This window comes from Tamandua tetradactyla, chromosome 11 (genome assembly GCF_023851605.1).
Source record: "Tamandua tetradactyla isolate mTamTet1 chromosome 11, mTamTet1.pri, whole genome shotgun sequence".
Lineage (NCBI taxonomy): Eukaryota > Metazoa > Chordata > Mammalia > Pilosa > Myrmecophagidae > Tamandua > Tamandua tetradactyla.
The window spans coordinates 38,666,007-38,688,274 of record NC_135337.1 but is presented as its reverse complement, the minus strand read 5'-3'; the positions used below and the strand labels follow the sequence as shown (position 1 = coordinate 38,688,274).

Genomic DNA, 22,268 nt, shown 5'->3' with positions numbered 1-22,268 from the left:
TGTCACGACGGGTCTGTACCCCTTCAAGGGGGACAACATCTATAAGCTGTTTGAGAACATCGGGAAGGGGGCCTACACAATCCTGGGTGAGTGCAGCCCCCCACTGTCCGACTTGCTGAAAGGGGTGCTTGAGTACGAGCCTGCCAGAAGGTTCTCCATCCAGCAGATCCCACAGCACAGCTGGTTCCGGAAGAAGCACATGCCGGTTGGGGCGCCAGTGCCCATCCCTCCGAGCGCGGACGCACAGGACCCCTGGTGCAGCATGATAGTGGTGCCCTACGTGGAGGACCTGCATGGCCGCACTGCCGATGGCAACGACGACGACCTCTTTGACATGGAGGACGACATCATCTACACTCAGGACTTCACAGTGCCTGGTGACGAGGAGGCAGCTGAGACAGGGCTTAGCCAGGACCAAGGCACCCAGAAGAGCGGGTGCTCAGAGTCACCTGGAGAGGAAGCCGAGGCGGCCGTGGGGCCCACAGTGCCTGAGCAGCTTGAGGCCATAGCGACAGATCCCGGAAGGTGAGGCTGGTCGGAAGGGAGAGAGCCGGGGCCTGCCCAAGGCCGTGTGTATGAACAGCACGGAGTCAGCACAACTGAGCACCAAATCCAAGGCGGAGCGCTGGGCCAGCTCCACCAACCCGACCCGCAAGGCCTACTCTGCTGGCAGCAAGATCCACCGGCTGTCGGCCTGCAAGCAGCAGTGAGGGTACCTGCCAGCAGCCTGTCTCCAGGACCCCCTGTTTGGGGCCACATCCGAGGCCCTCCTCAGTCTTCCCACCAACTTCTGACCCACTGCCTGTCCGGGGCAGTCACCGCCACACCCTCCATGCTGACTGCTCCGTGGGAGTCAGGAGTGTCCTGGAGGGACAGGGCAAGGGGACTGCAGGGACCAGGACCCTGCCCTCCCCTCTGCCACCTGCGCGTGCAGCACCGCTTGCCAATGGACACAACTTCCTGTTGACTTTTGCAATCCTGTGCTGAGCCCGCGTCGTCAGGCGAGGGGAGGAGGGAGAGGGCCCGGGCCCAGGGCATGCACAGCCCGTGCTCCTCCGTGCGGGCCCTCGGGGGTGCTGGCCCAGTGCGAAGCCACTGCGATGCACTTTACATTTAGACTACTGGTGTCTCTGCCCCGCCCCCTTAGCGGTTTGTTTTTACTCTGCTATATGTTAGAGCCGCCCACGCCTAGTGATGTGTTTAAACAAATCATAGCCACAGAGGAAGCCGGAATGCAGAAATAGACCCCCCCTTAATCCGCGATGCATGCCCAACTGCTGAGAGGGAGCCAAGCGCTGCCTTTTTGTTTGGTTGGTTGCTTCCTTTTTCTTTTCTTTTCCTTTTTTTTGTTTCCTTTTTCTTTTCTTTTTTTAAATGAAAAAAATAAAAACAGGTGGATTTGAAAAAAAAAAGGAATTGTGCTTCCGGTGCGAAGGTCAGGGACAAGATGGTGCCACCCGTGCAGGTGTCTCTGCTCATCAAGCTCGGCTGCTACTCCGCCCTGTTCCTTGGCGTGGCCTATGGAGCCAAGCGCCACAGCTATCTAAAGCCTCGGGCAGAAGAAGAAGGGAGGATTGCAGCTGAAGAGAAAAAGCAGGATGAATTGAAACGGATTGCAAGAGAATTGGCAGAAGCCAGAGATGACAGCATATTAAAATGAGAGATTCACGTAAGCCTAAGTTTCTCCTGGAGCAGTAATGGGTGAATAAAGATTTCTGTGATGTGCAAAAAAAAAAAATCCATGATTCCAGCCATTACCTTGGACCACCAAACTTCAGCTGGTGTTGGCCACTTTTCCTCTTTCCAGGGAGGGATCTTGCGGCTCTTCAGCTGAAAGGATGCTCTGTGTGTGTGTGTGTGTGTGTGTGTGTGTGTGTGTGTGTGTGTGCGCGCGCGCGCGTACGTCACTCATGCATTTCCTCTATCTCTTTTTTTAGGTTGGGAGTATAAGGAACTTCTGTGTAGGGGGAAGAGGGGCGGGAGGGTTTCATTGTCTTTGGAGTGAGAGCTTGCTTTTACTTTCTTCTGTTGCCTCTGCAAGCTTTGGGGTCTGGAGGTTTGAACACCAGCCATGGGCTGCTGGTGTATAAAACCTGGAGAGGGTGGATGATCCACAAGCCACAGCCCTTTTGTCTCTGGAGAACTGCCTTCTTCAGAGGGAAGGAGGCGGGGTATGTGTGAATTGGTTGTTAGTTTCCAAGCCTTACCAAATAAAGTAGAATCTAAAGAAAAAAAATGGATCTGCATGGAGACCAGAAGGGAGCCCAGTCTGTGGACTTGGTGGCTCCTGCCTCCTTCCTTCCCTGGTTCTGTGAAGAAGATCCCTACCACTGACTCTACTTCTAGCTGATCACATCTATTTACCCTGTCCCAGATCTGAGTGGGGCACAAAATAGTTAGAACACCCATCTCAATAAGCTGCTTGAGCTTTCTGCACTTTGGTTACCTGGTCGAGAAATGGTGTAATTATAGTTATCTCATAGTGTTGTTATGAGATTGTATAAGATAATGTATGCCACATCTTATAGGATAGTGCCTAAGTCATAGTAAATGCAATGGTATCAAAATGTTCTTACAAATAATTTAGGTTAAAGAAAATGAATCACTGAACACTGTGTTGTCTCTGTTACCTTCATATGTGACTCAAGGGAATTTATGAAGACCAAGAGTCCAAAGACTATGAATGCCTTGGAAACTAGAAGACTACTTGCCCAATCTCACCCTGCGCCATGAATGATCTGAAGAGAAAGTTAAAAGGCTAGGATTTTGCAGGGCTCACAATTTTCATTTGCAATTTCCAAGTTCAATGCTTGTGATTTAGTTTGTGTACCAACCATTTTTCTTAAAATGTGAGTTCAGAGTACCTTTACTGGGGAACAGAGGGTTGACCATTAGGGACCATTATCTCAGAAACCTATTGGGTACTCAAAGCCAAACAAATGTAGCCCAAGTCCTGAGTGAAGAACAATTTCATCCATGAGTTAGACCTGTTTAAATTCTAATCAATTTGGTTTTGAAAATCACAGTCAAATACACAACTCCAAAAACACAATGATTAGAGACAAATTATCAAAATTCACATTAAAAAAGATCTGTTCACAATCTTTTAAACACCATTGTGTTTATTTGTTCAAATGTTTGCTCTGCTATCAAATGTCTGATTTGGCAATAGTCTTTTTTTTTGGTCCAATAAAAACCCTATTCACTAGATTTTAAAGCATTTAAATATGGCTGTTTTGAATGTTTTTGCAGCCACAGCTGGTGCCAATATGTTGATAAAAAGTCATTCAACGAAAGCAAGTCCAAGAATATGGTTGGCATTAATATTCTCTCTGGGCTAGGTGTGTAGATCATATGTCAGGCTTCACTTGCCAGCTTTAATGCATAGTTAATGATGACTTGGACATTTAGGGCTTGGCAGCAGCCCTGAAAAAAAAAAAAAGAAAAACGCAATTTTCAGGCTTACCATGTGCTCTCTTCCACTGGTTGTTGTGCTATCTTCGCCCCTCTATCAGCCATCAAATAGAATAAAATAATTCCACTTAGCCAATTGTCAAGTATTATACAACTTACAAAGTATTTTCACTTACATTTGCTCATAAGGTGCTTACCTCCAATGAAATGGAGTTTGTGAAACCAGCAAGGAAGGCACTATATATTTGTATTTACCAGTTAAGAAAGATAAAGTGACCTATGCAAAAAATACAGAGATAAACCGTAAACCCAGAACTTCCTCTCAAAGTACCCCAACTGACAGAGCACCAACAAAAACTAAGACAACCAGTTTGGACTCATCAAACTTTTGGGTACCTTTGTCTCTCCCTACTGGAGGCCAAACCAGGTCCAAAAGTCTCAAGGAACACGATTTGGATTAGAATGGGCTCCAGAAGCCCATTCCTGTTGTCAGGATCAGTGGACTGTGGGCTGGCTTTTGGGATGTGAAGGGTATTTGGGAAAAGTAGATATTGGGAAACTGTTATGTTACAACTTTGTGGTACATTCTACTGAGTGGAAAAGAGAGCATTGCTAATATTACTCAACAGAGTTAATACTACTGATACTGTCAGCTGAAAAAATATGTTCTGCATCTGCCTTTATTTATATTTGGCTAAGTTTCAAATAATTCCAAACCATATGTGGCTTCAATGAGGTTTTGATGGCACTCTATAGAAGCTTTCCGATTTCTTGGTTGAATTTTTTGTATATTGGAAAAAGAACAGAAAAGGGCAAATGAAAAGAATTATTGCCAGAAAAATGTTTTTATCCATCTTTCTTTCCAAGACATTGGATTCCTGAGCTAAATCTTATTTTTGAATTTATAATTCCCTGAGGTTTTTGCTTCATTTTGCTAAAAGCACCTATATAACTGATTGTCTAATTATTCTTATAATCACATCCATAAATAGTTTAATACTTGATAGAAATATAGGTTTATACATAAAATGTTTGATTAATGTCAAAAATAATAGCTTCCTGAAAAATTAGAAAAATGAATCCTGAGCTCCAGTTGCAAGATGGTTATATAAATTCAGTTATCCTTCTCTTCTTCTATAACACATCCAAAGCAATAGGGAGAACAAGGAACAAAAATTCAAACTTATTTTTGGTGGAACCAGGAGCTCACCTACAAAATATCTATAAAAGCTACTCAAAACAAATAACTTTGCTTAAGAGCCTCATGGGCAGTGGTAGAGTGAAGCCCAGGAGAGCCAGTCTAGCAGAGGCAAAAATAACCAAAAACAAAAATGCCCCACTTCCTAAAGTTCAGAGAGACACATTCTAAGAGGTAGAAGCTATATCCCTTGTCTGTAACACAGGGTGCCAGAATGGAGATGAGCTGAAATCAGAAGAAACCTCCTGGACCTGGTTCATTCAGAAAAACAGAGGAATCAGGACAATCTAAGAATCATATAGATAAGCCATATTTGCAGGCAGCTTAAAGGCAGATAAAAAGAGGAGAGCCGTTTATTTTGTGAAAAATTCCTAGTGTGGAAGACGATCTTGGCCTCTTCCCACCTACAGGAAACACGTGCAAAGAGCTCATACAAGAAAATTCAATACATTTGATGAGTTATAAGTAGAAAAGCATAGATATAAAAATGCTGTTTGAAAAATGAGGAACAAGGCAGCAAACTTTATTACAGATGGAGAACACTCACTAGATCAATGTTGCCACAGAGCATATAAAATCATAAATGAAACGTCTGTCATGAAATTAATTTAAAAGAAAAAAAAAAGCTCTGTGAGAAAATACCACAAGGCAGAAATGCAGTCTCTTAGACAAGAAATGTTGAACCAGAGGAGATGAAACATGAGCTGTAAGAACCCAGGAAAAAAGTAAAAGAATGGAAAGAAAACCATCATAGAAATCAAAGTAAGACTGAAAGAAGCTCAAGGGCAAAATTTATAGAAAACATAACAGGGATATAGATGATAAAATTAAAACAGCAGATATAATAAATAAAGAACTGAAAAGGACTGCAGAGGAAATGAAGACTAGAGCTCATAAGTTTAGGAGATCCAATATACACATATCTGGAATTCCTGATCAAGAAAATCTAAACAATGGAATAGAGCAAATATTTAAAAAACATAATTCAGTAAACTCTATATAATGAGGAGGCATAGACTATGCCAGAGTGAATTTACCTACAATAGTCAACATAGGACATAACCTAGTAAATTTGCCTAAAACAGAATGAAAGAACCCTTTGGGCAATAAGATAAAAGATCAAAGAGGTTATAAAGAGGGAAATAATCAGAGTGACTTTGAATTTCTCCAGAACAATGTTCATCACCAAAAAGACTGTCACAAAACATAGAAGATATTCAAGAAAAGAAAGCAATAGCTAAGGATTTAACATCAAGTCAAACGAGGCTTCAAATTTAAAGGCTACAGGCAGCAGAATACAACATGCAAGGGTGTAGGGAATATTTTACCCATCACTTCTTCCATCACTTCTTGTATTAACTACTAGAGACAAAGGACTGGCAGTAAACTTAAATATATTTAACTGTAGAACCAAGACTAAAACAAATGTGGAGATTAGAGTGACATAAGAGAATATAAATGCTGTATGCTTGAAAAAGGTAGAAGTAATACCATTAACACAAATTGGAAGAGAAATGGAGAAAGAAAGTGGGAAGAAAAGTGCATTGATTGGAGTGTAGTATCTGAAGTAAAAGGATATTTAAAGTTGACAAAATAACTAATGGTTGCATAAGTATTTAATAAAGCAAAGGTAAAAATCTAAAGCTACATGATGGAGAAGGGGGAGGGAAAGGAAGAAAAATAGGAAAGATTCAAATTTCATCTTTGCTTATATAAGGGAGCTAATAGACAATGTCCAAAGATATGAATAACTAAGAATATTAAACTAGAATGCAAAATATAACAGAATAAAAGTGCAAACCTTTTTTAATATCAGTAAAATCTAATACAGAAAACAAAGCAAAGCAAACAGGTCTCAAAGATTTAAAAACAATCTATAAATTCAGAAAATTTGACATAAAATAATAAAATTAAGTTCAAAACTATCTGTCATATCAATAAATATAACTGGTCTTAAATTAATTATAAAGAATTCAGATTATATTATAAAGCCCCTTCTACATTGTCTTGAAGAGATGCACCTAAAATCCAGAAGCTATAAATGAACAGATTGATTATACTTAAAATAAACTTCTGCATGACAACCACAAAAAATAATACCACAAGCATAGTCAAAAGTCAAATGATAAACTGAGGAAAAATATTTACAAATTTTTTTTATATAACATACAAAGGGCTAATTCCACCTATATGCAAAGACTTCTCAAATCAATAAGAAAAAGACCAACAGCCAAATAGAAAAATTGGCAAAATAGACGAACAAATAGTTCTGAGAACAAGTAATATAAATCAGGGTCAGCAAACTATGGCTTAAAGGCCAAATCCAGCCTACTGCCAGTTTTAAAAATAAAGTATTATTGGAACACAGTCACACTCATTCTTGTACATATTTTATATGCCTGCTTCCGTGCAGCAATGGCACAGTTGAGTGGTTGCAATAGAGACTGTATGATCCACAAAGCCTAAAACATGTACTATCTGACTCTTAGCATAAAAAGTCTGCCACTCCTCATATAAAAGCTCTTAAATATATGAAAAGATGTTCAACAGCACTCATTAGAAGAGTAGTACTGAATAAAACTACAGTGAGATATAATTTTTAATCTATCAGATTGGCAAATACCGAGTTGACAAGACAATGGGAAAATAGGCACACTCATATTCTGTTGGCAAGTGTAACGCGTGATTCAATCTCTATGAGGGCAATTTGGAAATAGGTACCAAAATTACATATGTGTAGATATCCTTTGACCTGGCATTTCCATTTCTAGGAATTTTTTATATACATAAAAATGCATAAGAACAAAATGATATTTATACAACAGTATTCACTGAAGCACTGTTCATAACAGCAACATACTGGAAATAACCTAAATGCACATCAATAGGGGTCTACACATTAGTGGTATATACATAAAATGGAATATTATGATATTGTAAAAAATATATTTTATATCAATGTATTCATATTGAAAGATCTCCAAGCTGCATTAAGCAAAAAAATATATAGATAGATAGTTTTATATATATATATGCAGTAAAATGTATCATCTGCTGCTATTTATATTTAAAAAGAAGAAAGATAATATATATTTATACTGGCTTATATATAAATAAAAATTATTATGAAGATAAAAAGTCAGTCTGAGAGGTCACCCACTGGGGCCTCTGAGGTCAAGAATGTGAAGCATAATTTTGACTGTATACATTTTTATATTTTTGAATGTTTAAACCAGGTAAATGAACACCTATTCAAAAAGTTAAATTAATGCATGCTTTCAGATGACAAAAATCCTAATCCACACATAACTAAAGTGCAAAATAGGAATTCTGCAGTGTGTATAATTTTCCATTTTCCAGCAGACAGAAATTTATTTTACTAGCAAATCTGTCCACAATATTTTTGGACTTAACTACCACTCTAGAAAGAAAATAGGGCCTTTTTTCATGAAGATAGTGCCAAAAGTGAAGAAAGAAAGCCCCTGCCCCTCCTAAAACTGAAGCCAAAGCTGATGGCTTTGAAAGCCAAGAGAGGCGAACCGAAAGACATCCACATCCACACAAAAAACAGTACCGCGCTTCACCCTCATTCTGCCGGCCCCAGATGCTGCATCTCTGAAGACAACCCACATATCCTCGGGAGAGCCAAGCGTGACCACTACGCCACCATCAAGATCCCCCGACCACCGAGCCAGCCATGGGACTGCTGAAGACAACACACTCGTGCTCATTGTGAATGTCAAGGCCAACAAGCGCCAGACCAAACACGTTGTGAAGACACTCTATGACACTGATGTGGCCAAGGTCAACACTATGATCAGGCCTGATGGAGAGAAGAAGGATTACATTTGACTGGCTCCAAACTGATGCATTGAATACTGCCAAAAAAAAAAAAAAAATGAGATCATCTAAATGGAGTCCAGCTGGCAAATTCCAAATATAAGTTTTTTGACTATAAAAAAAGAAAATACTTTCCTGACTTCTGTACCCTAGGTCGGATTCCCATGTCATATGTACTTATATCCATCCTGTACTTCATGGTAGTACTTACCATAATAAGTAATAAACTTACAATAAATTGTTCAGTGTATAACACCCATGATAGAATGCAAGTTCCACAAGGGCAGCAACTAGGACTGCCTTGTTTACGTCTATATCATATCATGTCGGACACACAGTAGGTGCTCAGTTCATTCAGTGAAAGAGTAGGTGTGCTTTAAACTCAAGATGTTTCTATTTCTTTTTCATTGAAAGTGAAAATAGCTATAGACATTTCATTGCTGCACTGCTTCTTCTATCAAGAGGCTGAGAAAAGTGTTTTCTGACCTTCCCACTGCTGTGATGCTTTTTATGGGTTTCTGTTTTAGGAGAACAGGGTAAAGTCAAAACTTCTTTACAGGGGACTTCTGAAGTTTCAAGAGCATGGACGTTCTCCTGTATAAAACCTTAGAAATATTCCCCATATCCATCTTCCCATTCTTTTACAATGAAAACTCCCAACATCCATCAAGTTTTGGCTGGGTTAATGACCACTTCAACTAGAGATGACATTTTCCAGCTTCTTTTGAATCCTGGTTTTAGGCCCTAAGTGTTTGCAGTAACCTCTGTTTGCATCCTTCAAAAGGAAGTGGTTTGCCCTTCATGATCCTTTTCCCTTTCCACGGCCTGGAACATGAACAGAGTGTGGTTGAAAACACCTTAGACCTAGAAAGAAAAGTCAAATGTAGAACATGTCACCTCATCAGCCTGGGTCTCAAGGAGACTTTGGAACAGGAAAGCAGCTGGTGGGCAATCCATAAATCAGTGGGCATGGCTGTATTCTAGTTAACTTTATATTGAATTTCATATAATTCTATGTGTTGCAAAATCTTCTTCTTCCACTATTTTTTTCATATAAACTATTTTAAAATGTAAAAACCATCCTTAGGTCACAGGATATACAAAAACAGGTGATGGGCTGAATTTGACCCACGGGCCTTCATTTGCTGACTCGCTGTCTAGGGCACAAAAAGCCCATGCAAGATAAAAGCATGGCAAGCATTTCTCATCCACCCTGTGAGAGGGTATGGGAGCTGCCTGTGGAGCTCAATTGACTTCTGTCTCTCTACGTTGTGCCAGGGTGGGCTCAGGCTTGTTGGAGGGTGGATTCTGATTGTGATGAACTGGCTTCTTAGCCCTCTTTCCTTTCTGGCATTAATGTCTTGTAAAGAAGTTTTTGTTTCCGTTTGTTGGAATGTTCAATGCTTTCATTAGCTTTCAGTGACATTGCTGAATGGCCCACTTCTTCTTTGCAGGTTCTTAGCAACGTGCTTTTTTAAAATTTTTTCAGTATAGGTTTAACGTAATAAAATTCCTTAAACATGGATGTAATTTCCAGTAACAGAAGAGTCATCCTGTAACAATTCTAAGCTTAATTCCAGAATTTTCCCCAGCAGGACAAAATTTATGGTCAAAGAGTGAGTTTAAATCATAAAGTTGGCAAGAAGTCAAAATAGATCAGCTTTCAATTAACATTCTGAGCTGTATGTGAATGGACTGGAAACGAAATTGGAGCCAGAAGGCATTGTTAAGACTTGCTCTTTCTGTCCTCTCAACTTAAACACCAGAAGCACTTTAGGAAATGAGAGAGATAAGAAAATTTGTGAAGGGAAAAAGATTGAAATGAACCTGTCTATTTCACTTTTAACCCTGCAAATTCTTTCCAATGATTTACTTAGTTTGAATCCAACTACTTTTAGTAACTTTCAAGACTTTCCTCAGTAGCACTCCATTGTGGGGGGACGACATATGCAGGCTCATAGATTTTCCATAACTTCAGTATTTAAAACTTTTTTCATCATATTTTCATTAGAGATCTTTCTATAGCATATTGTATTCTTACCTGCCTTATTAAAACAGGAGATCCTGTCCTCAGCTATCTCAGGGAATATTTATCTGTAGATGGTACTTATAAAGTGAAATTCTGACTACTTTCGGGCATTTTTTCCCTCTCCCTGTAGTATTAATCATCATTTCCCAAGAAAACTCCACCAAATATGTTTATGCTACTTCCTCTCTTCAAATGTATTGTCTATCATGCTTGACTGTGTGTTAAGTAGGATCAAGCAGGTTCTCAAATGAGGGTTAAAAAGCTCACCTAGGAAGTAAGGAGTTAGGCTGGGATACTATGACTTTGTCTCAAAGCCATTTCAGCATGTTTTAAGAGAAATTTCTGGGTACATCCCTGTGCAGCAGAGGATTGAGGATTATAGAAATCTGACTTCAAAAGGGAGTGGTTTTTACCATGCTTTTATGTACAATCTTTTTTAATAGCTTGATTAAAGTATAATTGATACATAATAAGTTGCACATATTCAAAATATATTATTTGGTAAGTTTTGACAGATGCACATAGCTATGAAACTGTCATCACAATCAAGATAATGAACATATCCATCACCCCCAAAAGTGTCCTCAAGCACCTTTGTAATCCTTCTATACTTGCCATTACCTTCCTCTTATCCCCAGGAAACCACCAATCAGTTTTATGTCACTAGTGATTAGCTCGCATTTTCTAGAATTCTATATAAATGGAATTATACTGTATGTATTCTTTTGTCCCATTTTTTTACTCAGCATAATTACTTTGAGATTCATCCATGTGTTAGAATATACCGATGCTTTTTTCCTTCTTATTACTGAGTAATATTCCATTATATGAATAGACTACAATTTGTTTATCTGTTTATCTGCTTATGGACTTCGGTGTTGTCTCCAGTTTGGGGCTGTTACAAATAAAGCTGCTGTGAATTCATATACAAGTATTTGTATATGCTTTCATTCCTTTTGGGTAAATAGCTAAGAGTGGAATAGATGGATCAAAAAGTAGGTGTATGCTTAACTCTCTTTAAAATGAAAAGTAAAAATCCTTTTTAGGAAACTGCCAAACCATGTTTCAAAGTGGTTGCAAATTTCACATTCTCACCAGTAGTGTATGATTTCTAATTCCTTTCACATTCTTGCCAATGTGTGACACAAGTCATTCTTTTCAATTTTAGCCATTGTAATAAGTGTGTACTGCTATCTCATTGTGATTTTAATTTACATTTCCCTAATGACTAATGATGCTGAGTTTCTTTTCTTATGCTTACTTTCCAATTATATTATCAACTTTGGTAAAATTTTTGATCAAATCTTTTGCCGATTTATTAATCTGGTTTTTGTTTTCTTATTACTGGGTTTTGAGAGTTCTTTATGTCTTTTGAATTTAATCACTTTTTCAGATATGATAAAATTGTATAGAGAAAGCCCTGGGAGCCCCCTCAGTGCAAACAAAACAAAACCCATGCCCTTTTGAGCTTCCTCTTTATCTTTTGAGATTTGGAATCCCTACCAAGGCAGCTGACCAGATAGCCACTCAAGCACCTAGTTCATTATCTTTGTCCCAATAAAAATAATGTCCATCTGCTATAAGTCTATCCCATAAGATGGACAATCTCTCATCCAATCAACAGGAGTCAAAATAGCTTCTTTTTTGTTTATAAAAATTGTTTGCCATCCCAGAATCCCAGAGCTACATCAGATCTGGCTTCTTTTGTTGAAGCAAAACTTGGTATCCCAAATAAAATGCTGTAGTCTGCAAATTCAACTCCAATTTACAGGTATCTCTGCAAATATTTTCTCATGGTTTATGGCTTAACTTTTCTTTCAAGAATAGAGTTGTAATTTCAGTAACTCTAATTTATCATGTTTTTCTCTTGTAGATTGTGCTTTTGGTGACATATCTAAGAAATTATTGTCTAATCTAAGGCAACAAATATTTTCTCTGATTTTTTCTTCTAGAAGTTTTACAGTTTTAGATTTTACATTTAGATCTATGGTCCATTTTGAGTGAATTTTTGTAAACCGTGTGAAGTATGCACTGAGACTCATTTTTGGCATCACTTATTGAAAAGGCCATGGAAAACCAGTTGTCCATAATTTGTGGATCTATTTCTGGACTCTATTATGTTCTATTCATCTATTTCTCTATTTTTACATCAGTGTCACACTATCTTGATTATGAAAACATTAACATCAAATAGTGTTAGTCCTCCAAATTTGTTCTTTTTAAAAATTGATTTGGCTATTCTCAGTCTTCTGCATTTTAGTATGATCTTTAGAACCGCTTTTTTTTTTTCAATTTCTACAAAAGAGTTTGCTGGGATTTTGTATGTGATTGCATTAAATCTATAGATAAATATAGGTGGGAATTTCAGTCTTTGGCCCATGAACAAGGTATCTCTAGTTTATGCTCAATTTGGATTTTTTAAATATATTCCTTTATATTAAAAAGGAATATATTTTAGCGTCTACCTAACTTTGTGAACATATGGCACATAGTTTTGATAACGAATGTCCTCATCTGCTAATTCTAACTTTGTTGTCAGTTTTGATTGATTGACCTGTTTTCCCATTGCAATTCATATTTTCCTGTTTATTTGCATATCTGCTAATTTGTTACTGAATGCCATACATTGTGAATGCTACCTTACTGGCTGCTAGATATTTCTGTATTCCTATAACTATTCTCAGTTTTTGTCCTGGTACATGGTTAAGTTACTTGGAAATAGTTTTATCCTTTCAGGTCTTGGTAGGCCCAGAGCTATGCATGGTCTAGGCCCATTTATTCCCCCAGCACTGAGGCAAGACCCTTCTGTAAACTCTACCCAGTGGCCTGTGAATCATCAGGATTTCCAGTCTGGCTGGTGGCAAGAGGCACTAAATCTCAGCCCTGTGTAAGCACTGGGCATTGCTACCTCTAATGTGTTTATGTGCATCTTTCCCAAGTCTCAAGTAGTTCCCTCACATGCAAGTGCTAATCAGTACTCGGCTGAATACTTAGGGAACCCTTTACAGATCTCTGAAGTTCTCTTTGACTCTCTCTCTTCTCGGGCACTCTGTCCTGTAAACTCTAGTCCTTTTAGTCTTCTTAGACTCTCAGCTCTATTTCCTCAACTCACAGTGTCACCTGTGCTCTGACTAAGGTTCCCCTGAAAATTTTCTCATGGCAGTAAGCTGGGGCAATCACAGAGCTTGTCTTTTCTGTCTCCTATTCACAGAGATTACTTTGCTACATGGTACCCAGTATCTTGAAAACCATTGTTTCCTGTATTTTATTAATTTTGTTTTTGGTTGTTGCTGGTGCAGTGGAAAATCTGGCCCGTTATTCCATCTTAAGGTCAAAAGTGAAAGTCTCTATGATCTTTTTTGATCATTGTTTTGTGACGTCAACAAACATAGGTAATTTTAAAAAGATGATATCATTGATCACAACTTCTTAGGCAAAAGTTAGGTTTTCTAAATCACTTCTTTTTCTTACATTATGTCATTCAGGAACTGTGTCATTTGTTTTTTTTTAAAGAGAAATCTTTTTGTTTTGTTTTTTTTTTCTTTTTTACATGGGCAGGCACCGGGAAGCGAACCTGGGTCCTCTGGCATGGCAGGCAAGCATTCTTGCCTGCTGAGCCACCGTGAATGCCCTGTCATTTGGTTTTAACCAATGCAGGGTTCCTTTTCCATATGCATCAAACCATGTGAACAATAAAAGGAAAGGTTGAATTAGCTCTGGACAATAAATACTTCATTCTCCTCACACTTCTTGGAGAATATTTTGGCAGTCTCAAACCAAAATATGAAACTTCTTAATTAAAAAATCTTTCCCCTTCATTCATACTTCTTAGTTTTTGGTGAAGGAGTCAAATTTCTCTGGAGAAGCAGAAGCAACAGGAGATGTCTGTAAATATTATGAGACTTTTTAAAGACTTGTCTCATGCAACTACAGGGATTGGCAAATCCAAATTCCATTGGGCAGGTTGCAAACTGGGAACTCCAATGAAGGTTTCTGATGAATTCCCCAGGAAAAGCTGGCTGGCAGAAGTAGAAATGGAAATTCTCCCTTCTGACCGCTGAAATCAAAACTCTTTTAAGGTTTTCAACTGTTTGGATGAGACTTCTCTCATTGCTAAAGACAATCTCCTCCATTGATTGTAGATGTAATCAGCCATAGATGCAATCAACTTACTGATGATTTAATTCCATGAAATGTTCTCACAGTAACAATCAGGCCAGTGCTTGCTTGACCAAACAACTGGACATGTATATAAATAGGTTAAATTTACACATGAACTTAACTATCACAAGGGGATATCAGATAGGTTTAATGTGCCAACGCTGATTTGTTATGGCCACCAGAGAGCTCTGTGTTCTGCCTTTTTTTCTAGTATTATTTCTTCATTTTACTTTCAGTTTTGAAAATTTCTGGATTATATCTTTTCCTGGTATGAAATACAATAATATTTCTTAATGCATAGCCGATTATCCCAGTAATAATTATTAAATTGATTTAAGTGCCTTATATATCATACAATAAAATCTCATAGAATAAGGCTGCTTTGTTTTTTTAACTCTGTTCTGCTGTTCCTTTTTTCCCCAAATGCTGAAAATACATGGATAACACTATAAGAATGACTTTGGAGTTAGACTATAGGTTAGAATTCCATTTTCATAATTTACTAACTTTAATTTTAAGCAAATGTATCCATTCTAAGCCTCAGTTTCCTCCCCTAAAAATTTGAATATTAAAATGCTACCTACTTCCTACTGTTTGGGGAAGATATAAGTGGTAAAAAATGTGTATAGTAATTAGTACAGTGTCTGGCACATAGTAAGTCTTCAACAAATTTAATTTAAAAATAGTACTATAACAAAGCTTTATAGTATGTTCTTATACCCAGAAGGCTAAGTCCCCTCAGACTATACACTTTTTTGCAAAATTTTCTTTGCTTGTCTCACCTGTTATCCTTTCTGCTGTCTCTGAGTTAGGAGTCGTTCTCCAGCCCTAGCATGAAATGTTGGGAGAAATGCACTACATTGGGAACAGATCTTCGAGAATCACATCATTACTAACTTTCAGTTGACTGTATGGAGACAGAAGGTGGAAAGGACCAACACAATGTTCATGTGATCAATATGCTTTCTCCCATTCTAGCAACAGAACTTGACAGTTTTAGCACCAGTTAAAATTTTAAAACATTTTGACATTTGATATGTCTTTCCAGAGAACACTCTGTTATCTTTTCATAGCATGGCAGTTAGGTAATCATATTCCTCGGAAAACCCTTTACTTGTCATCCCCTTTCATTCCCATTATCTTTAGCACAAACGAGCCATAGACTGCATTTGCAGGATTCCACACCTATTCTGAATAATTCAGGGAGGACAGTATTTTTTCCTTTCTTTTTTTTGCATGGGCAGGTACCGGTAATCGAACGCAGGTCTCTGGCATGGCAGGCAAGAATTCTGCCACTGAGCCACTGTCGCATCATCCAGGGAGAACAGTATTTTTACCTTACCATATCTTCTCACCTAGGAATATGGTATGTGTTTCCATTTATTAGTTTTGTTCCTTAGCAAAGTTTTAATGGTACCCACCTTCCCTCCTGCTCTCCTCTCTCTCTCTCTCTCTTTCTCTATTAAATAGAGTTTAAACATTCATTATTTAGTTTATTCCTGAATATTTACTATTTTTGTTATTGTGACTAGGATATATACTTATTTCATATCCTAATTCGTTATTACTGATCTGAAATCTATTGACTTTTATTTCATATCTGACTGCTTAACTCTCTTATAGGTTCCAATTATTTTCCAGTTAATTATCTCTGAAGTTTTAGACAGACAGCCTGGCAAATAATGAGAAATGTTCTCTCTTCTTTCCCAATATTTATGTCCAATTTATTTTCCTCATCTCATAATGTTGCTAAAAGCCTTCCCAATAGGACCCCAATTACTAGGCGTGACAGACTCCTGTTTCAGTCTGAGTAGACAAAGTTGTGTTGTGGTAACACATAACCTCAGGGTCTCAATGCCTTTTGAGACAGCAATGGTGCACTTCTCCCTCACCTATATGTTCACTGTGGTCACTCAAGGACTCAGACTGATGGAGACGCCATCTTAACAAATGCTTCTACAGTCACCACAGCAGAGGGACAGAGAGAAGGTCTCCAAATGGAAACAATTACTCTGACCTCAAAGATGCCACATCACCTCCGGCTAAACCCACTGGCCAGAACATGACACAGCAAATGTTAATGTCAAAGGGATTGAGAATGGTGCAATCCTATCACATGCCTGGAAGGAAAAGAAACACAATATTGTGGATAACCATACTGTCTACCACAGTCTTTTTGTCTTAATCTTCACTTTAAGGGGAATGCCTCCAGGTTTTAGAATTAGGCTATGATTTTTGTTATTGTAGCCATGTTGATTTGCACAGAAATCTTTTTATCATATTGACCAAGTTTTCTTTTATTACAAATTTACCATGAGTTTTTATCAGGAAAGAATTTTGAATTATATTATTTAATATTATGAAAATGGGCACTTACATTTTTCCTCATTAATCTACTACCATAATTGGTTGTATTGAAGAATTTCCTATTATGAACCATTCTTGCATTGCACAGAAAAAACCCTACTAGACCGCAGTTTACTATTATGGTTTATATTTTTTGTTTAAATGATTCTGGATCTGATATAGTTCAACAGTTTGTTCTGGATTTTTTCATTGCCATTTCTGAGATTGAGCTACATAGTTTGATGGTTTTGCAACATCTTTATTGATGACTTACAGAACTCACTAATAAAAACTACTGCCTCTGGTGCCTCTAAGGAAGTACATTATTAAACCTTGTAAATCTCTCCTAGGTTTGGGTTTATTCAGATTTTCATCTCTTTTTAAGTTGGTTTTAGTGAGCTTAATCCATTTCAACTAGTTTTTTTTAATGACAAAGTTGTATATGAAAATTTTAATCATTATTTTAATCTCCATCTATGATTGCATATCCTTTATCATTCCTAATATTTGCATTTGTGTTCTTTATCTTTTTTCTTGGTCAGACTTGGCAAAGATTTATCGATTTTAATGGACTCTTCAGCTCTTGATAGTATTTTTTTTTTTGCTTCTTATTCATTAATTTGAATAATGAATATTTCTTATTCATTAATTTCTGCCCTTTATCCTTTTATTTTAGCTTTGCTCAATTTCTTGGATCTTTTTTAGCGTCTTCAAATGAATGCTTAGTATGGTTCATATCTCTACTTTTCATTAATTGTCGCAATTTATATCCAACATCTAAAAAGTTTCTCTCTGAAGTCTAAGTGTGTGTCTCTGCGTGTTTTAAAACCAGTATTTGGCAGACATCTATATAAACATAAGCATCACAAGAGCAGGACTTTCCACTTCACAAGGGCAGGTTTTTGTACTCTAAAACACTTGGGGAAGGATTAAATATACCCATTCCTGCTGAACTTATTCCCCTTTTCCTGTCTCTGTACCTGGACTGCCCTTTTCCTGTTTTTGGTAGGTGGAGGTATATTAATTCTTCAAGACTAGTTCTGCGTCAATTTGCCAAAAATCAACTGCAGAAAGCCAATTTTCCGCAAGGCCAATTTGCCAAATTTTCTTGTTTCTCTGAACTATTTATAAAGTTTACAGTAATTCACATTGGTTGGGAAAGTTTTAATAGCTTTTAAAGATTTCTGTAAACTTTTAGATGACCAGTTTTCATTTTGTTTTCATAACAGCATTTTAAGGAATGTTCAAATTCTTGCTTCCCCGGCTCCCTGCTGCGGAAAACTCTGGGACACAAAGAGGGGACACCCCTCCAGGGCCTAGGTGGAAAGTAGGGTCAATGTATGTTGCTGATGCCAGAGAAAGGAGAGGTGTAGGCCAAAAGAAGGATACATTCAAGGAACATATATTCACAAGGAATATGTTCTCAAATATAAAGAATATCTTTAAATATATTCTTCTTATAATTAAGAAGCAGCCTTCAGGTTGCCCTTTTCTTTGTTCCCCAGACATTCTGCCTCTGTTTCTCCCTATCTTCTTAGTCTCCTTTCTCCCTGGGAGGGCTGTGTTGTAGGTTGACTCTGCTCCTTGCCTCTCCCCCAGTTGCGGCTTCTTGCTCAGTCCCTGTTCTTTCCAGCAGCAGCAAGGAGCTGGGGCAGAGACAAACCCAACATTCCTTAAAATGCTACTATGGAGACAAAATGAAAGGCAGCCCATCACAACCAAATTGTGAAAAGAAAGAAGGAAATTCAGAAAAGTAGTTAATTGGCAAATTGGACTCTAGCCTTCAGGACCTTGCTGACATGACTCCTTTTCCACAAAGCCTTCTTTGATTCTCCCTGTCTGAGTTGGTGGCTCGCTTCACTGAGGTCCCATGGCATCCCTCTCACACCTCCATTACACTTTTATTATTCTACTTTATTCATGTGATTTCATAAGTAGCTCCATTTTCAGACTGATCATTCACACAACTACCTAATAAACAAAACTTTCTTCGTACCAGAGAGTGGAATAGATGCTGGAGTTAAGATTAAGTAAGACTGGATCCAAACCCAGAGCCCACAGTCTAGAGTCTTCATATCTGCCCTGCTCACCATGGCTGGTAGACAGTAGGTGCTCAGTAGATGTGCTGGGCCTATTGCAGGCATGCTGCCACTAAAGGGACTAGAACTACAAATCCAAGTTACCCGTGTCTGTAATATTCAAAATGACAGCAGAAAATAGACCACATCCAAGAGTTTATAAGGTGACTCTGAAGGCTATATTTTCTAATTCACCAAAATATTTAATAGAAATTCCTTAGTGAGAAACACTTTATTCAGAATACCACAACAAGGCAAAAAGATGGGATACTCCCTGTATTTAAAGTTGAAACCTGAAACAAGCTGCCTGCCTTTCCACTTAAACTGTAGCAATCAGTTCAATAGCTATTCTCAAGGTCAGGATGTATTAAATGACCTGTTGTGTGTAAATTCATCAAAAATGTTTATTAATTCAACTGTAATGCAGTTCCTTGTCCAACCTATGAATCCTAGAGTGATAGAAATTAAAGTGTTGGCTCATTCAGATTCAAGGTTTCATAGCTTTCACATGGCTGATTAAAACCATGCAGAAACACGTGTGAATTTAGGAAGTTTAACAACGTATACAAATGACCGCATATCCTACCCTCAGGAATTTTAGGTGGGCTCAGTAACAGTTCCCCAAAAGATATCTGCATCTAATTCTTGGAACCTATGAATGTTACTTTACATACTTCATATGGCAAAACAAAGACTTTGTGGTGTAAATTAAGGATTTTGAGATGGGGAGATTATTCTGAATTATCCGGTGGATAACCTTAATGTACTTATATTTTATAGTTATAGTTACACTTTTGGAAATACAACTATTTTATTTAGAGGTACAACAGATTAGGTATATCATGCAGTCAATTGATGTGGAAGATAAGGTTATCTGGATAAAAATGGTCAAGATTTTCTGCTCCACTTTTCCTGAATGATCCTAGAATTTATTTATTCCCTACTTTGGCTCAAGAATCAGATTGTGCCTTTATGCCATCACATCCAATTGTCTCATATAATTGGTTCACTGATTCCCATTAAGTAGCTCACATACTTAAGATCTAACTAAGGAGCTGTCAAACTGTCAGCCCAGATTTCCATGACACAGCTCCTGAGCAGACCTTCTGAGGACAGAGATCCCGAAGACCTCTTTTATCCTATTAAATTAAAAAAATTTTGGAGCAAGTCCTCCACTCTACACTACTTCTTACACAGCTACAAACATTCTGAGAGATGCTTCGCTTCCTGAATTGCTTTGATCAGACCATCTAACAAATTCCCAACTATCCTCAATGTCATCTAATCTGTAGCTACACAATTTACACTATTTATTAATCTAGGTTAAAAGCCTTAACATTATGTCTCTGCAATTAAGAGATATTTTTATATATGTACATAGTTCTAAAAGGCCTTATAATTAAAACATATTTGGGGGGAAATCCTGCCACTTTCCATTCTGGAGATGGTGAGAAGTATAGGAAAAGTTTGAATCTGCTTGAGGCATTCCTGTTTTAAATCAAACTAATTTTTCCATAGAATATTCTTAATACGCTTCAGCCAGACAAATTCCCTTTTAAATTAATTCCAGTTTGTGAAATTTGAAAGGTGAAGACTAGAAAGAATGTAATTTTATATTGGTGGTTTCTGTGGCTGCGTAAACATTATAAATGTTTTCATACTGGCATAGTTAAGTGACTTAATTCACTAAGCCCAGTGAACATATGGCACCATGCTGGTATTAGCTATGCCCACGAAAAAAAGTCACTAAGGAGAATCCCTATACCTAATGTTTTTCTAACTAACATTTTCTATCTGAACATGTAACCAGTAATGAAGACATCCAGCTAGTAGGAACTATGGCAGGAAGGTGTACCACTAGATTTTGTGGTAGGTTGTTTCATGTGCTCCGACAAAAGACTGGCTCAGATCTTAATCTGCATTCCTTACGGGTGTGAACCCATTTGGGGATAGAATCTTCCAAGATCCTAGTTAATGTAGCCAACGCAATTAGGGCGCGACTTACTCCATATTACCGGTTGCTTTATAAAGGGGAGCCAAGTCGGAGAAAGTCGGAGGAGACCAAGGACAGGGCCACATGATGGAGGCAAAGACGCAGAGGCAAGTTAGTGGCAGGACTCTGCAGACTCTGAGAGAACACCAGCTCTGCCCATACCTTGAGGCTGGGCTCCTATCCTTCAAGATGACGGGACAATAAGTACTTGGTGCTTAAACCAAACCACAGTGTGGTATTTCTCACGGGAGTTCTGGCAAACTAAAACAGATATATAGGTTATTAAATAGAGCCTATAAAAATGGGTGACTTTACAAGTAAATTCTACAAATAGTACGATCTTACTGTGTGACAGGCCCTGTGTCCTAAGATGGGGATAGAAGTACAAATAAGTCACATCTAGCCCTGCCCCATGGAGAATGGAGCACAGACCGATGTTGCTCTTTTGCCAGAGCCACGTTGGAGGTGACTGCGGCAGATAAAGTGGACTGTGCCACTTGGTATCCATGCCAACCTCCTTTCCAGTGCTTCCTGTACTGCTGAGGTGGAAACGCTAAAAACTGCATTTCTCAGACTCCCTTATAACTGGAGTTTAGAACATGACTTGGATTCCACCCATCAGAGCACTTATAAAAAAATTGGATTCAAGTTCGATTAAGTGGGGACAGTGCTGGCTACATAATTTTGAGGTCCAATGCAAAGCAAGGCCCTTTGTTCAAAGGGCAAGAAAACGGGCTTTTTTTTTCTTCGGTGGTCTTTTGATCTTTTTCACAACTTGTCTTGGTATTTTTCTCCCCCTCCCCTCCCCTCCCCCTCCTTTCCCCTTCCCTTTAATGTTGCACTGCCATAGACACGGGGAGAGCCTCACAGGCACCTAAGGGTCTTTTACCCACAATGCGGTGCCTCTGGCCACTGGTTTCCTTTCCCAACATCCACTGGACTAAAGCCCCAGAAGTCAAATGTTGTAACGCCCTTTCCCATGGTGATGGTGGACTGCTGACTCCTCAAGAGTATTGCCAACTCCTCCCCCACACACATTAGGGCTCAGGATAAATTTAGGTGAGAGTCTTACCCCCGCCAGGTTGTCCACTAAATGTCCTGGGGTGTTGTGGACAAAGCAGTGAGGGTATCTGATTTCCCTTCTCTGATTTGCCGTGGGGTGCATGCGCCTGACCTCCAACTCTCTTCGTGCTCAGGCCAGGCCCCATC

At 38.5% G+C, this 22,268-nt stretch overlaps 1 pseudogene; it reads left to right on the top strand.

Annotated features, from left to right (window-relative positions):
- The first annotated feature begins 1,140 nt into the window (after window positions 1-1,140).
- On the top strand, window positions 1,141-1,738 carry LOC143649479 (ATP synthase F(0) complex subunit e, mitochondrial pseudogene; annotated as a pseudogene).
- Window positions 1,739-22,268: the final 20,530 nt, after the last annotated feature.